Source organism: Cryptomeria japonica, chromosome 2, assembly GCF_030272615.1.
Source record: "Cryptomeria japonica chromosome 2, Sugi_1.0, whole genome shotgun sequence".
Taxonomy (NCBI): Eukaryota; Viridiplantae; Streptophyta; class Pinopsida; order Cupressales; family Cupressaceae; genus Cryptomeria; species Cryptomeria japonica.
In genome coordinates this window covers 443,653,402-443,666,867 of record NC_081406.1, presented here as the reverse complement: position 1 = coordinate 443,666,867, position 13,466 = coordinate 443,653,402, and positions in this window count along the sequence as shown.

The following is a 13,466-nucleotide window of genomic DNA, read 5'->3' as shown; positions in this document are numbered from 1 at the left end:
CGAGTCTATGTTAGCACTCGTCCCATGTGTGAGGCACATTATCTTATTTATAAATTATTTTCTAATCTACTTAGGTTTTCACTTATTAGACTCACTTTCGACGGGTTATCCAGCAGCCACTTTGGGCGCGGCCCCCAATCGAAAGCCACTTTCCCATACGACACTAGACTAACTTAGACGAACTCAAACCACGGAATACACATGGTAAGATGAACGGAGTTCAAGGAGATACAATCATCAGGTCAAACATGACTCAAGGGTAATCACTTACTGACGGTACTCTAACTAGAGACCTGACAACTAAGGTTAACCACGAATCATTATTCGACTCACACAACGAGGATATGACCAACTATGACAACATCACAATTCAATAATCAACTCAGAATTTGAGGACTGATACAGGAACACCAAATCATCCATACGACAGGGTCCTACTTACAAAGCAAAACATGCCATTTCATAATTAAGGCAAATACAGAAATTAAACTCGCAATGCAGTAATCAGAAAAGACAATATTTTCTCAAATTGATTTAATCATTAAACGACAATCAAGTTTTCTACAAGATCTAAAACAACTTACAGTTATCTGCCTTATCAAGGGATAAGTCGTTCTTGGTTTTCTAACTCGTTAAAATTCAAAGCATAAACAGACATATAAGCCATAATGAGTTTTTAACCAATTCGTATTAATAAAGTTCAGACAACCATTAATCAACTGAATAAGACATTTAATCTTCAACAAAAAACATCATTAACACACTGGTCTAAAACCGACCTCTACAATATCGTATTTCAACGATCTTCAATAATATATTATTCTCTATTACCTTTAAACAATACTACTTCAGTTAGCCAAGTGCTCTAAACAGCTAGAAGGTAAGATCTAGATTAATAATCCAAGATCGATCAGAATATAATCAATGATATAAAAATTGCAATATTACAGTTGAAAAACTTAATTAGAAGGGGGCAAGGTCTCGAAGTGAAGTTGAGTAATGCTTAATCGATAAACTCCATTATGCAATTAAACAATACCAATTAACATTTATCTCTTTTTCTTTTTTTTTTTGCCCCTTGATCATAATTAAAAACTAATTAAAACTCCGCATTAAGATAACATATATTAACATGATATTACACATCATATGTTTTTTTTGAATGATAAAAAAAAACACATAAAAAAAAACATTTAATAAACCCTTTTTTTTTTAACACCAACGAAAAACGCATTTAAAAGTTTAGGGCGAAGCGAGCTGGGAAGGGCCGTGCCCTAACCCTAGCCGCAACGCTGGGTGAATTCGTGGGCGGCGCCACTCATCACGACCAGGCGGCGGTGCCCTGCGGTGCCCGCAGGCCCGCGGCGCCCTGCGGCCACCACAGTGTGCCGCGGCCAAGGTCGAAGCACCGCCAATGGGGGGGGGAAACACAAAGGACGAGCGGGGCGGTAGGGAGGAAGAGTGGGGAAGGGGAGTGGAGCGGGTGGAGCTCCGCTCCCCGCTCTCCCAAACCCCGACCCATAGTCCGAACAAAACAAAACAAATACGCCCAGGTTCGAACGCAAACAACGCCCAGGCCGAAAATAGAAGCAACGCCCAAATCACTATTAAATATATACATTTGCTAATTAAAACACACAGTCCGGTTTTAATACAAATATATTTTCTTTAAAACACCCAGTCCAAAAACTAAAACAAACGCCCATCCCCAAATTTGATAAGCAATTCGATTCAATTAAAAATTCGATTTAAAAGGGACTGGTTCGGTTCAAACGAACTGGGTTTACTATCATATTTCTTGATGGTTGCTCATACCATTCAAACATCCAAGGGTTTCAAACGCCCCAAAAAGAGAGGAGGAATTAACACATCTCACAAACACTTCCAGCCAAGCTAGTTAATTTACTAAATCAACCAAAAACATGAAAACATCCAACTTCCATTTCCATTTTAACCAATAACTAAAATTGGGAATTGAATCCTACTTGATCTCGCGTTCCTGGCAAGATCTGCTGAGGAGTCACAATCTCCAGCTGTCCAAAACCATCTTTCTCCATCCAAAAATCCCCCAAATTCCTTCCAAAATTTCTTCTCAACCAAAAATCTTCCAAAAATGTCCATCCTCTCCAAATTTCCCCAAATTTGGGCTATATGGGAGAGTTGACCCAAAAAATCCCATTTTTGGAATAAAAACTTTATTTACAAAATAATTCTCCAAATTTAATACTTTTTCAATTATAACAACAATTTAACTTGCTCTTCCAATTAAAAAAAACGATTTCTTCAATCAATTAAATTTAACCTTTCAATATCAGAATCCAAGAGAATGCAATTACGTCTATTGCGATAAAATCTAAAACGTTCTTTTCAACAGCATATATAAATGCATTAATATTCAAAAACAGACATTAAAATCGAATCTACTCCCAATTTAAAACAGGCAATTCATTAACAACGAAAATCGCACAACGGAAACCAGATTAATCTAATCCATTAATCATCAATGCACAAATGCATATTTAATCAAGAAATTATTAAGGACTAATTAATCCAATTAACCAAACACACCAAGCACGCAAATCGAGAAAGTCAACCAAACAGACGACTCGCAAACCCAAACAAGAAGGGATTACCGACGACGACTGGCGATGCTCACTAGAGCACGACGAAGGTCCACTAGGGTCTCACGACCACCTAATCCGACTCTAGGGATTAACAAGGGTACACTCAAACCTGCAAAACCAGGTGACGACGAACCTCGCGCTCATGCGACTTCGTACTTGAAATCTCCTACAACAAAAGATCATACATGCATACATTTATAAAATCTAATGAAAGCGTTAGCTCGATGAATACCATGAAATAAGAACACTAAACAACTAGCATAAAACTAGTGAGAAAACCACATCAATAGCTATGCGTAAAATCAACATCTGATTATAATCATAATATCATGATAAACTAATCAAGATTAAACCAAGGTTAGAGATCGATTACGGTAGGGGTACTACATTCTCCCCCCCTAGGTTTCGACTTACTCCTGGAAGTCGTGAGGCTAGATGAAGAACATGTCGTACGCATCAGCCCTGAAACTCATTCAACAAAGATCAAATTGCACATAGAAATCTTTCCATAATCAAATGAAGTATTATTGCAAAATCCTTTACAAACGCCATTATCCATTGGCAAACTACATCTAAAACCATACATTCCTTAGAATATTCTAGGAATTATCCACAATCATAGCAGAGAAAACAGGAATTTTCTTCCATTCATTACACCAAATTAAAACATTACAATGAGGTAACAACAATTACCATAATCATCGATCAAAAATGACAGGAAAACATGCCATAAGATCAATTTCCTTTACCAATCCATCTTTATCATAAGATTTAATAACATAGAACTAGCTCAAAATATCAGTTTCTACAACCAAATTAGCTTTCATGAAATAAGAGCAACGTAAATAACTCAATTGATTACACTTGCCAGGCATAAGAAAACCTTTCCAAAGACTATGTCCCACAACATAGCTACAAGTTAACACAATTTACTCCATGATACAAATAATAACCATCCACATAACTGGAATGCATAACAGAAAAGGCCACATGGGAGCATGTCTAATGCTCGGTCAAGGATAACATGCACGATCAGCATCTCTATGCCTGATCTCAGAACAACAATATGATCATAAAAATCCAATATCTCACTCAAAGGCTTGATGGTGCTAGGCACACCATAGCGGTGCTACCTTCCATACAAGACCCTTGTGAATATCCCTTGTTGAACAAGGTGGTTAGCCTCCAAGAGATAGTCACCACACATAGGTAGGTAGTGGATACTAGCTGCATTACAGCCTCACATACCTCCATCCTCAAGGTTCCTTGTGTCTACTTCCTCGTATACACTCATCCAAGCCTGTCTCCTACGTTCTTGGAGAGGAATTCACATTGCAACACAAGACTAGCATCCGAAAACAATAAAGATAAACCAGTTTAGCCACCAAAGTACAGAAAAATAAAGATAATAACTCCTCAATTCCAACAGTAAGGCAAGAAAATAATCCGGAATCTCAACACCAAATCAAAAGTGCAAAAGATCACAAGATCGTGGCCAAACCTTCACAGTCAAAGTAAAATAAATTGCTGATCCCCAAAGAATATAAAGAATATCACAATTGCACATTACATCACTACGTGACTAGAAGCTAGCCACCAACGAGGAAGGAAGGAACAATCGTAAAGCTATCCTAGTAGCTCATCATATGGTGTGGCTAGTCACACATCCACATGGCATGGCAGTGTGCACCTCGGCATCACCCCGCATCACGTCGTCACGTGGCATGGCTCTACCCAATACCTAGCGGTAAGCCGCATGGAAATGTCTACTACATCCCGCATCGTGTCTCAGCACGACATGGCAATACTCCAAGCAGACAACACACGCAATGGATGTATCCCGCATGGCAGTGTACCCCACGGATAAGGCACGCGCTGGTCACACTCCGCATAGCGACGTATCTAGAAGGATACTCGCCGTAAGCCAGAGGTATACATGGCTAAGGTCTACCCACAAGTCTACCAACACTGGTCAGTTGGCAACTTATGTAAGAACAATAACACGCCTCTCATGAAGACAAGGCAACAGATGCTCCAATAGAATCCAACAATATGCTCAAAAACTGCCATCTATATGCTCAAATAAGGAAGAGAATCATGCTGGCACTCATGAACCTATAAATAGATTCATCAACAGGGAAAGTATTGAGTACACCTTTGATACAGTTTAGTAGTACAACTATATCATTCCTCAAGGTAGAGAAGCTAAAGTCGCTTCGCGCCGACATTACTCATACGCCAATCCATACTATTCAAGGAACGGTCGCTTCGAATACTACCCCTTAACATACTGAGTTACCCACAACCCGAGGTTTGGTACTCAGTAGGGAAACAAATAAGCAACATTACATAAACAGTATGGTTTCCCATACTCATAAGCAACATATCCTCCATGGTTGATTACTTCACCAATCCATGGGCACAAATAATAAGCACTGGTTTCTTACAATACACACAAATACACCAATACTGGTTTAGTCACATTTACGGGGAATACTTTTCAGTACGCTAACATCTATAAAAGGAAGATTCCAATTATGCTTTCTATATAAATAACTGAATCAAGTTTACTCTAGATACAAGTACTGAATTATTAACAATTCACAATTATATAAAGAAATAACATCATTCCTATAGCTTTCTTGAATCTCACTAAGCATTCATAATTAAATTACTAGCTAAGCAAATTCATTTCTAAAGCTTAAGACTTTCATCTATCACTATGAAGCCAAAAGCAAACAACAATTTCACATGTTTTATAAACACTCTATTTAAAATCAATGTACTCTTAATACCATTTCTAAAAATCTCATGATTAGGCAAAGAGAAGGGAAAGAGAGTTTGATAATCAAACTGTTTCCTACAAAGACACAAGATCAAACAAGATCACGCTATAATATTAAATTTCTCACTATAAGCCTATCATTTCAATTATACGGTTTTCATTTCGCTACCGTTAAGAAGGATGACAATCAGCCTAACAAAACATTTCCAATAATTATGGTTGCAACAGGAGGTTCTAGTTTCCCAAACAAAACAGAGATCAAGAGAGGCAATCTTTTCGATAATGCAAGACCTCTTAAGAACACTCACTTAATAATAATACAATACGGACACATGTCATAGTTTGCAACCTATTAGGGAAGATCACATTACGATCAAAGATAAGCAAAGAGCTATTACCCAAATAAAACATATTAATGCATGCACATCAACAAGCTTTTTCCTTTCGTACTTTCTAAACACATTAAGGTAATTCCACATACCCAAAAGCGAGTTCAATGGAGCATTTGCTAAAATAAATCTTCAATCAAACTGGTTTAATGAGACACATAAGACAATCTTTCGGAAAACACATTATTACTCTCTCGAAGCTACAATAACATGCTCTTTTTAACACTTCTTCTACAAACCAAGCAGTTTCACATAATTCAACTATTCGCATAGCAATGCACCTTACTAAGGTAGAATTTAATCATGCTACTCCTACAAGATACACATGGAGAATTCTTTTAAACGTACACAACAGTTTTCTCCCAATAACCAAAATAAATTTTTTTAAACCCATAGCCCTTTAATGATCTAATAACATAAGCGACATAAGGCTCACTCAAGGGTTCAAGAAGTCACACCCTTTTCTCTCGCAAACAAGAAACTCAAATCAAAGATAATTACACATATCTTAATCATTTTAATTTCCAGAAAGAGAGAGAGGAATGGTGATAATCATTTAATTTTCTACAAAATAAGCATTCAATAATTGCCATATTAGTCCCTCAAGTGGACAACATTATGCTAGATCATAGTCTTAAACAAACACAATTCGCACTTTCAAATTCAAGACAAGCACGGACCAATCCAAATGGATTAGTCTAAAGAGTACCACACTCAATGAGGAAGGTACATATGACTCTCTCTCAGAATAAGAGAAATCGTAGACCAAGACATCAATAAGCACACAATGCGCAAATAAGCACTCAAACACCAACATCAAGAAGGCGAAAACAAGGTGTGAACACACACGTTCCACACAAGCTAAGGTCTGCTCAATCACTCACAAGCAAAAGGGAGGACAAGCATACACATAAGGTCGATACACCTCACGCCAATAGAGGGCACACGCGACACCAGAGATCCCAATGTTTGCAACATGGGCTCTGATACCAAATGTAATGCCCTGCCAGGAAACCCCGAAGGGATAAGCTAAAATAACAAGAATAGAGTGCAATTTTTTTTTTTTTTTAAAGTTACAACACATAAGATGCAACAAGATAACAAGATTCAGATTACATAGCGGAAGACTTCAACTAACTCCTAAAGAGTTTCCCAACGAGATTACTTAAATTTTCACAATACACTTAGCTCACACAATTAATCCATTAAGCTGAATATCTTAATAACGAGATAATTCACAATCAGGATAATTTCTTTCAAAGATAGAAATATAAATCACAAGCAAGAATTCATCATTAAGATCCATTCATGATTCCTCATTCAAGCTTTTCATTTAAAATTACAAATCACACATCGAACATTCTAATACACTAGGATTTCATCATAACATAAGAGATCTTTCCAAGCATATTTAAATTCCTTAACAACCATTGAGTATAATTATTACTCTAAGATACATTATTCCATATTCCAACTTATTACATTTAAAGGACGATTTCACACATGCATTACGATAAATTGCATCTCAACCAAATATGCATTCGATCCACATGGCATTCAAGATAGAACTGAATATAAGCATTTAGAGTTAATTCCATTATCCACTTAACCATTCTAACGTAAATTAATCATACATGATAAAGCTGAATAAAGGAAACATAAGAGAATACACCACATAACACCATAATGATCTCGAAGTTCACCCCTAAAGGGCTACATCTCTGGGTCTGCTCAACTGCAAGACCCCCTCTGATAAATAATAAAGTTAAGAGAATAAGAGGTTACACCATACAATCCAGCCATCAAGGCGATACATAAACAATATACAAATGACCACACCGGTCAATAAATACATAAACAATCCTTACAAGGAACAGGATCCAGCTGAACATAATCAAAGCTAATATCATAAGAGTCCATGAGAGCATCCATAAAACTGAACCATCACCACCCAAGGGTCTAACATGAAACCGACACTCACAAGGGCAACGACGAAGGACGACTCACAAAGGTACTCAAAACAGGACAAGACGACAACACACTAGCGGACGTAGGGACAAGTGTCATCACACCACCTGGTATGGATACCATGGCAAGTCTTCATAGGTCCCGGCCCATACACTGGTAACCCTGGCAACCTAATCCGAACTTCCGGCCCATCCAAGCCTCATGTGGACCCACACATCCTCTCGTGAAGACAAGGAAGGTGGTTTGCCTTTTCAGGCCTTCTCACAGCATGTCGAGTCTATGCTAGCACTCGTCCCATGTGTGAGGCACATTATCTTATTTATAAATTATTTTCTAATCTACTTAGGTTTTCACTTATTAGACTCACTTTCGACGGGTTATCCAGCAGCCACTTTGGGCGCGGCCCCCAATCGAAAGCCACTTTCCCATACGACACTAGACTAACTTAGACGAACTCAAACCACGGAATACACATGGTAAGACGAACGGAGTTCAAGGAGATACAATCATCAGGTCAAACACGACTCAAGGGTAATCACTTACTGACGGTACTCTAACTAGAGACCTGACAACTAAGGTTAACCACGAATCATTATTCGACTCACACAACGAGGATATGACCAACTATGACAACATCACAATTCAACAATCAACTCGGAATTCAAGGACTGATACAGGAACACCAAATCATCCATACGACAGGGTCCTACTTACAAAGCAAAACATGCCATTTCATAATTAAGGCGAATATAGAAATTAAACTCGCAATGCAGTAATCAGAAAAGACAATATTTTCTCAAATTGATTTAATCATTAAACGACAATCAAGTTTTCTACAAGATCTAAAACAACTTACAGTTATCTGCCTTATCAAGGGATAAGTCATTCTTGGTTTTCTAACTCGTTAAAATTCAAAGCATAAACAGACATATAAGCCATAATGAGTTTTTAACCAATTCGTATTAATAAAGTTCAGACAACCATTAATCAACTGAATAAGACATTTAATCTTCAACAAAAAACATCATTAACACACTGGTCTAAAACCGACCTCTACAATATCGTATTTCAACGATCTTCCAATAATATATTATTCTCTATTACCTTTAAACAATACTACTTCAGTTAGCCAAGTGCTCTAAACAGCTAGAAGGTAAGATCTAGATTAATAATCCAAGATCGATCAGAATATAATCAATGATATAAAAATTGCAATATTACAGTTGAAAAACTTAATTAGAAGGGGGCAAGGTCTCGAAGTGAAGTTGAGTAATGCTTAATCGATAAACTCCATTATGCAATTAAACAATACCAATTAACATTTATCTCTTTTTCTTTTTTTTTTTGCCCCTTGATCATAATTAAAAACTAATTAAAACTCCGCATTAAGATAACATATATTAACATGATATTACACATCATATGTTTTTTTTGAATGATTAAAAAAAACACATAAAAAAAAACATTTAATAAACCCTTTTTTTTTTAACACCAACGAAAAACGCATTTAAAAGTTTAGGGCGAAGCGAGCTGGGAAGGGCCGTGCCCTAACCCTAGCTGCAACGCTGGGTGAATTCGCGGGCGGTGCCACTCATCACGACCAGGCGGCGGTGCCTTGCGGTGCCCGCAGGCCCGCGGCGCCCTGCGGCCACCGCGGCCCTGCGGCCACCACAGTGTGCCACGGCCAAGGTCGAAGCACCGCCAATGGGGGGGGAAACACAGAGGACGAGCGGGGTGGTAGGGAGGAAGAGTGGGGAAGGGGAGGGGAGCGGGTGGAGCTCCGCTCCCCGCTCTCCCAAACCCTGACCCATAGTCCGAACAAAACAAAACAAATACGCCCAGGTTCGAACGCAAACAACGCCCAGGCCGAAAATAGAAGCAACGCCCAAATCACAATTAAATATATACATTTGCTATTAAAACACACAGTCCGGTTTTAATACAAATATATTTTCTTTAAAACACCCAGTCCGAAAACTAAAACAAACGCCCATCCCCAAATTTGATAAGCAATTCGATTCAATTAAAAATTTGATTTAAAAGGGACTGGTTCGGTTCAAACAAACTGGGTTTACTATCATATTTCTTGATGGTTGCTCATACCATTCAAACATCCAAGGGTTTCAAACGCCCCAAAAAGAGAGGAGGAATTAACACATCTCACAAACACTTCTAGCCAAGCTGGTTAATTTACTAAATCAACCAAAAACATGAAAACATCCAACTTCCATTTCCATTTTAACCAATAACTAAAATTGGGAATTGAATCCTACCTGATCTCGCGTTCCTGGCAAGATCTGCTGAGGAGTCACAATCTCCAGCTGTCCAAAACCATCTTTCTCCATCCAAAAATCCCCCAAATTCCTTCCAAAATTTCTTCTCAACCAAAAATCCTCCAAAAATGTCCATCCTCTCCAAATTTCCCCAAATTTGGGTTATATGGGAGAGTTGACCCAAAAAATCCCATTTTTGGAATAAAAACTTTATTTACAAAATAATTCTCCAAATTTAATACTTTTTCAATTATAACAACAATTTAACTTGCTCTTCCAATTAAAAAAAATGATTTCTTCAATCAATTAAATTTAACCTTTCAATATCAGAATCCAACAGAATGCAATTACGTCTATTGCGATAAAATCTAAAACGTTCTTTTCAACAGCATATATAAATGCATTAATATTCAAAAACAGACATTAAAATCGAATCTACTCCCAATTTAAAATAGGCAATTCATTAACAACGAAAATCGCACAACGGAAACCAGATTAATCTAATCCATTAATCATCAATGCACAAATGCATATTTAATCAAGAAATTATTAAGGACTAATTAATCCAATTAACCAAACACACCAAGCATGCAAATCGAGAAAGTCAACCAAACAGACGACTCGCAAACCCAAACAAGAAGGGATTACCGACGATGACTGGCGATGCTCACTAGAGCACGATGAAGGTCCACTAGGGTCTCACGACCACCTAATCCGACTCTAGGGATTAACAAGGGTACACTCAAACCTGCAAAACTAGGTGACGACGAACCTCGTGCTCATGCGACTTCGTACCTGAAATCTCCTACAACAAAAGATCATACATGCATACATTTATAAAATCTAATGAAAGCGTTAGCTCGATGAATACCATGAAATAAGAACACTAAACAACTAGCATAAAACTAGTGAGAAAACCACATCAATAGCTGTGCGTAAAATCAACATCTGATTATAATCATAATATCACGATAAACTAATCAAGATTAAACCAAGGTTAGAGATCGATTATGGTAGGGGTACTACAAGTTACCCTTGCAGTATCAAAAAATTCAACAGTAACTGAAGACCGGAACAGAGAAACAGAAAGTCAGAAGAATCCTAGGTATGTAAGGTTAAATCATTCAGAAGATCAGATCATTGGAGACAAAAGAAAAAGAGTAATGATGAGAAGAAGGTTGGCAGTTGAAGAGGTATCTTTAATTTCTCAAGTTGAACCGACATCAATTATTGAAGCTTGTAAAGATGAATGTTGGATGAAAGCTATGGAAGAGGAATTAGATCAGATAGAAAATAACAACACATGGACTTTAGTTCCCCAACCTAAAAATAAGAATGTTATTGGAACTAAATGGGTCTAGGAATAAATTTAATAAAGATGGACAAGTTGTGAGGAATAAGGCTAGATTGGTATGTAAAGGATTATCTTGGAAGGAAGGAATTGATTATGTTGAGACTTTTGGTCTAGTAGCTAGGATTGAAGTTGTGAGATTATTTCTTGCTTATGTTGCACATAAGAAATACGAGGTTTATCATATTGGATGTTAAGTGTGCATTTTTTAATGGAGATCTTGAAGAGGAAGATTATATTGAGCAACCTAATGGATTTTCACTTTCAGATGACAAAAACATGGTTTGCAGGTTAAGGAAATCTTTATATGGATTGAAACAAGCCCCTAGAGCTTGGTATGCTAGATTGGACAAATATCTTTTGAAGCTTGGTTTCACTAAAGGTAATGCTAACAGTAAATTATATTATAAGATCACTGATGATGACATATTGATTTTTGAAGTCTTTATTGATGATATTATTTTTGGAGGTGAGGATAAGTTATGTATGAAATTATCTGGTAATATGCAAAATTAATTTGAGATGTCTATGATTGGCGAGATGAAATTTTTCTCAGGTTTGCAGATTACTCAGACTAATAAAGGTATTTTCATCTATCAAACTAATTATTCTAGAGAGTTGTTGAAGAAATTTGGTATGGAAAATTCTAAACCGGTTGGTACTCCTATGGTTACAAGTGAGAAATTGACAAAGAAAGATGAATCAGCTCCAGTAAATCCTACAAGGTATAAATCTATGATTGGAGGTTTATTATATTTGACTCAGACTAGACCAGATATAATGAATGCAATTTTTATTGTATCAAGGTATTAGAGTGATCCTAGAGAGAATCATGAGAGTGCGGTGAAAAGGATTTTTAGGTATTTGCAAGGAACAATTAAGTATGGTTTGTGGTATCCTAAAGATGATGACTTTACACTATGTGCATATATAGATGTTGATTGGGCTAGAGATGTTGATGACCGAAAGAGAACATCCGGTGAAGCTTTATTTCTTGGAAATAAACTTGTTTCATGGATCAACAAGAAACAATCATGTACTTCTTTATCTACTACTGAAGCTAAGTATGTTGTTGCTGCTACTAACTATACACAAATTTTGTGGATGAAGCAAATGTTGAAGGATATAAGGGTAGATTGTAATGAACTGGTAGTTATTCACTGTGATAACTCTACTGCTATTAACATGTCAAAGAATCTGGTATTTCATTCTAAGACAAAGCACATATCAAGTAAGTATAATTTTATGAAGGAGAAAGTGGAAGAAAATTAAGTTAGATTGGTTTATGTGAACACTAAAGAGTGGATTGTAGATATCTTCACTAAATCTTTGCCTAAGGAATCATTTGAGTACTTTAAAGATAGATTGGGGGTTTTTGCCCCTCTGATAGAGACTTGAGTGATGTTGATTGGCATCAGTCCAGTATGCATTTATCAGAGCTATCATTCATTCCGGATTGATGTGTTGGTGCTAATACTCAAGGGGAGTAGTCAGCTGTGTAGTTTAGAGGATTTATTATTTTTCTTTGATGTTTATATCAGATTTCTGGAATGGATGTCAAAGGGTGAGAAATATTTATGTGAAAAACAAAGAGATCAGAGCTTAACATGGATATCATTCGTAGGGGGAGTTTGATCTATTGGTTCAGAACTTCATTGTCATATCATCTTGGGGAGATTGTTGGATGTCTTCCTTTCGAGGAGACTTGTTTGACAATTCTTGGCACTTGGATGTTTTTCACATCTAGTGTTGCCATCAATGAAAAAGGGGGAGATTGTTGGCAATTTGGAGGAATTGATTATGTGTTGCATTGATGTTTGTCATTGATGTCAACACTAGCTGTTTTTCTATCTACCGGGTTTCGATAGAGTGGTTGGATTATGATGAATATACCGAATATATGTTCTGGCTATTGGAATTGGTTTGGATTGGTTATTCATGTGTTTCTGATGCATATCTCAGTCAATTGGTTCAGAATTTGATGATCTGAAAGCTATCATTTGTTCTAGTAAGCCTTTTGGTTATCAATAAGTGTCTTATTGACAGAGCTTTGTTGAAGATCCTTTAATGAATCTG